General features: G+C 40.3%; 1 pseudogene; it reads right to left on the reverse strand.

Moving 5' to 3' along the window:
* Nucleotides 1–459: 459 nt before the first annotated feature.
* On the reverse strand, nucleotides 460–1,421 carry LOC126059441 (olfactory receptor 2C3-like; annotated as a pseudogene).
* Between the last annotated feature and the right edge of the window lie 4,187 nt (nucleotides 1,422–5,608).

The following is a 5,608-nucleotide window of genomic DNA, read 5'->3' on the forward strand; positions in this document are numbered from 1 at the left end:
TACTCACTGAGTTGTTACACACAGTGAAAACAATGTAAAGTACCTCCCACAGTTTAGCTACCCTAAATGGAAGACATTATTATAAGCAGTTAATAAAATATAAAAATAGAAAATGTTTTCTCATTTTGGTCTTAAAGTAGTACATGAACACGGTCCATTTCATGGTGCTGCCTACATTGAAGTCAAGCATTAATTAGAACAGAATAGACAACCCAAATATCCTGCCCTCCAAAATCAATTTTAGGATCTTTAAACTCATTCTTCCTCCTAAATAAGACTAAATCAAAACCCCTTTGCAATCGAGTCGATTCTGACTCACATCGACCTTATAGGACAGAGTAGAACGGCCCCATAGAGTTTCCAAGGAGTGGCTGGTGGATTCAGCCTGCCGACATTTTGGTTGGCAGCTGAGCTCTTAATTGCTGCACCAGCAGGGATCCCTAAACAAGGCTAGAGCCTCTAAATATAGCCTCGTTTTCCTGTAAAACCGCAGCAGTTCTCTAATAAAATGTGGCTGAGTGCTATCTTCACATCCTTGTTCCTCAGTGTGTAAATTAGTGGGTTCAGCATTAGGGTGACCACGGTGTAAAAGAGGGCTATAAGCTTTCCTTGCTCATGAGAGTTGCTTTTGGCTGGCTGGAGATACAGGAAGATGATACTCCCATAAAACAGGGATACGACTGCCACGTGGGAAGAGCAGATGTCGAATGCCTTCCTTCACCCTTCTGTTGATCTGACCTTCAACACAGCTGTAGCAATGTGGCCATAAGAGACCAGGATAAGTCTCAGAGGCAAGACAAGGACAAAAAAACTGGCTAGGTACATCTCTATCTCAGTGAGACTGGTGTCCACACAAGCCAGTTGCATAATGAGGGGCATCTCATAAAGGAAGTGGCCGATGCAATTGTTCCCGCACAGTGGTAGCAGCGTGTTGAGTGTGGAGCCCACCATGTTGGTGATCAGACCCCCAAGCCATGAGGCAAAGGCAGGCCCATGCAAAGCTGTGGATGCATGGTAACAGTGTGGTGGAGCAGCCTGCAGTTGGCAGCATAGCGATCATAGGACATGACTGCCAGGAGACCACACTCTGTTGCCTCCAGCCAATGGGAGATATAGAACTAGACCACACCCCCTGAATAGCTTATGATTTTCTGTGGTCCCCACAGGTTGACCAGGAGTTGTGGGACAATGCTTGTGGTGAGGCTAATGTCCAGGAAGGAGGGACTAGTGAGAAAGAAGTACATGGGAGTATGGAGGTGCACATCCATGCATGAGACCAGAATGGTGATGCTATTGCCCACAATAGACACCACATAAAAAATAGAGACAAGCATGAAAAGGACAGGTTCCAGGGAGGGTCATGCAGAGAGGCCAAGGAGGATGAAGACTTCTGGAGAACTAACATTGACTCTTCCCATCATCAGACACAGCTGGGAATGGGGCAATATCACTACCTGTGGGTGGATGGGGAGGTGCAGAGGATATGAGAAATGTAGCAATTATATGTTAGCAAGATAAAAATAATTATGTACCCATTGCTGTTGAAAGTATCCTCAACTGCACCAGGATTGCATTACTTTTCTAAAGGCCAGTTTGGGCTGTATATAAAAAGATTTGAAAATATTCATTGCCTGAGGGAAATAATAGGTATTCCGGCAAAGCTGTTGGCATTGACTTTTTAAAATTGAAATATTGCTTACAGTTCCAACATCTGGAGCCAACATAAATGATTACTAATGAGGATTCAGTTCTGTAGATGATGATATGTCATGTGTGCCTTTTCCCAACGCTGAGTCCTACTTGACATGTCTCTTTCTCTCACAGCAGTGATTATCAACATTTATTTGCTTTATCTTTAAATACGTCCAGAATCTCCCCACTTGATACTACCCTGGCTCATACATCCATATTTATCCCCTGAATTATTGGTATAATATCCTAAGTCTTCTCACTTTCCCCTTGCCCATTTTGAAATTATTCTCTAAACAACAACCGGGGACTATATTAAGCTATAATATGATCATATCCCTTGGGTGCTTAACTCATTGTTATGCTACAAGCCTGCATTTGCTGTTTCCCATACTTGTGGTTCTTTTCTCCAACATGAGTTATCTGCATGGCTAACTGTATCCACTTCTGCAGGCTGTTTTTTCTAAAATTACTTCCTTGTTGAGGCCCTCTCAGACTGGCTTTTTAATATTGAAAACCTTCTCATCTCCCTTTTCCCCATTTCCTGTTTTTATTTTTTTCATATTACTTATCATACGCTACTCTTAATTTACTGTGTTTGTTTCTTGTCTCATTACACTAAATTATAAGTTCCATTGAACCACAACCGTCTGTCTACTTTGCTTACTTTTGGGTCCCCAGTGCTTAGCAGAGTGTCCAATATACCCATTCCTGTCAAGTTGATTCCAAGTTATACTGACCCTATAGGACAGCGTAGAATTGCCCCAAAGTGTTTCCAAGGCTATAATCTTTATGGAAGCAGACTGCCACATCTTTCTGCCATGGAGCAGCTGGTGGGTTTGAACTACCAACCTTTTGGTTAGCAGACAAACACTTAACCACTCTGTCACCATGGCTCCTTATCTGATACCAGAGACCCCTTATAAGAATTCATCTAGTCAACACATTTTGGAACAAACCATTTGACTGTCATGTGCTATGTTAGAGGAAGGACTAAGGTAATACAGCAGCATAGTTTAGGATCATCCATCTTAATCTTCCAATCTTCCAGTAAAGTTGTTGAGAAAGAGTTCTTGGAACTTCCATAATAATGCAGAGGTGACCCAGACTGTCCTTTGCTCTGGTAACGGTGAAAAAAAAAATATATATATATGACCTAGCAGGGGCAGTGGTGCAGACCCAGAAACCCTGATGGAAAAAATGGACAATCTCAATCAACTTAAGATACTCCTGAAAATCTTTGAAGTATTCTTTAGAAAAAAACATTTATTTATTCTTCCTTGAATTTTAAAAAGGAAAAATAATTTCATTATAAATACTGTTCATCTGGGTTTGGGGGCCAGTCATTTGAGCTGTGAATTTGTCAGTCCTTTAAAAATCGCAGGGAGTATAACTTACCTATATCTATAAATGGAAGTGAATCAAATGTAACAAACATGAACACACACACGTGCATTCCCAGTATTTCAGAATACATGTAGTATTTCCATTTTGCCTAGATTGACATGAGGCTAAGACAGTGTCACACATTTGCCAAAATTCAGACATGGAATTGCTGTACTAACGTGAACTTCCTTGCACCAGAATTTTGAGAAAATCATTTGATTTGCACACTGATATTCTGACAGAAAGCATCCAGGAGATACGTTCCAAGCCCCTCCAAATCAGGGAGATAATCATGAGCTGTTAGAACATGAGTGCTTTCTTAAGGTGGATGTGGAGAGAAGAGGTGAATTGTGATAGCCATGTGCTCCTGAGTCAAGACGGGTCAAAATGATTGCTCTGTATATAGAGTCACCACAGATGACCTGATGAGGGTATAGAAGAAATTAAAGGCTAAACTGAGAATTGTATCGCCACCTGTGGGGGCCAGAGTCCCCTCTCATAAGGACAGAATCTTTGTTGACTCAGCTGGTGATATGCAGAAAATGCATAAATGTCTCCAATAGATGGAAACTATATTGTCATTGATGTCTTAACAAATAGTTCAGTAGAATTTTTCGGGAGAAACTTTTGTGACAATCTGCTTTGACTCTATTCCTAGAAATGTTTCGTGGTTTACCTAAAGATGCAGAGCTGCTCAGTGGAAGCACTGAAACTATAGGACAGATCTCCAGATTCTTTATACAAAGATAACATTCCCAGTAAAAGAAGAGGCCCACTTATCCACATAGATTCATCAAAAGTACCGCAATAAAAGCTCGCTGTTCAAAACGAAACTCTAACCCAAGTACTGTGCCATTAACGACAAAGAAAAATGGCATAGTGAAAGTTATGGGAAAGTCTCAGAACCAAATTTTGTATGATTTAATTATACAGTCAAAAGCTCTAGCCTTGATGTAGTTGTGTGCCATCAAGTCAATTTTGACTCATAGCGGCCCTAGAGGACAAAGGCAAACTGCCCCATAGGGCTTCTCAGGCTGCTATCTTTACTGAAGCACCCTATTGCCAGGTCTTGTCTTTTATGGAGTGGCTGGTGGGGTCGAACTGCTGACCTTTCAGTTAGCAGCTGAGCGCTTACCCACTGTGCCACCAGGGCACCTTCCTAGATGTTGGCAAACTGCTAAAACACCAAGACTGAAAGAATAACAGATCGAATCACTTAAACAGATCAGATTCCATCAATCTTAATTGGAATTACCAGAAGTTCCGTGATCCTCAGTTTTTTCTCCAATACCATGAAAAAGAAACATACAAACACAAGATTATGACTTACTTGTGGTGAGCTTGTAGAGTCATTTTCCTTTATGCAGGGGGACAATTTGTATAACAGATAATGTTTTACTTCAGGTATTGATAACATCCATGAATTCAGTACACACGACTTTGTTTTTCGGGGGCTTTTAAAAGAAGGGAGCAGCCCAGGATTCTGAAGCCCTGAAAACATTGGAAACCGTTAAGTCATTGGTGGTAGAAGTGCTGTATTCTGTTCCAATGCATGCCTGAAGGACACATTACGAAGTCTTTAAAACAGAATGAGGTTGAATTAGGAAAAATCACTTACTTTTTTCTTAAAAACCTGGTAGCATAAGGAATGAAGATGGCTCACAGGGTTTCCAAAATGAGAAAATTTATGCTGACCTCCAAAGACCAAGTGTGGCATAAAGACCATGTAATCAGGCACTCCTTGGAAACTCTATGGGACAGTTCTATTCTGTCCAATAGGGTCGTTATGAGTCGGAATTGACTCCACGGCAATGGGTGTGTGTGTGTAATCATATAATGTTCATTTTATCCCCTCCCCTGGAGTATTAAATAGGGAGACAGGGGGTGATGCTGTATACCAGGGGAGTGAAGTTGGAGGATAAAGAAGCTTTGTGGATTTTTCCCCTATTGAATAATTATGCACAATTTTTCATTACACAAAATATTGAATGATACATACGCAAAGTTGTTGTGTAAAAGGGAAATAAATTCTTTTTTTTAATTAAGTGAAGTGTTGTTTTAGGTTTTTATGATGCCAAACACAGTTCACAGAGCATAAGGATCAGGTCTCTCTATGAAAGATTTCTCGTGTGCTGGGGGAAAGAGTCTTAAATAATTGATCATAATCGTGATTTTGGTACATGCTGCTATAGGACTTTTTTTTTTTTTTTTACATAGAATTAGTTTTTTTTTTAGTTGTGGTAAAATACTCATAATATAAAATTTGCCAGGTCTATCACATAACATAAAATGTACAAATTGGTGGCATTAAGAACATTCATAATACTGTGCACCCATCACCACTATCTAGTTCCATAATTTTTCTTTACTAATATTATGAACAGAAATCCTATCCCAATTAAGCAGTTACTCCCCATGCCCCCTTTTCCTGGACCCTGGCAATCACTCATCTGCTTTCTATATCTATGGATTTTCCAATTCTGGGTATTTCATATTAATGGAATCATACCATACGTGGCCTTTTGTGTCTGGG

Source organism: Elephas maximus, chromosome 16 (assembly GCF_024166365.1).
Source record: "Elephas maximus indicus isolate mEleMax1 chromosome 16, mEleMax1 primary haplotype, whole genome shotgun sequence".
Lineage (NCBI taxonomy): Eukaryota > Metazoa > Chordata > Mammalia > Proboscidea > Elephantidae > Elephas > Elephas maximus.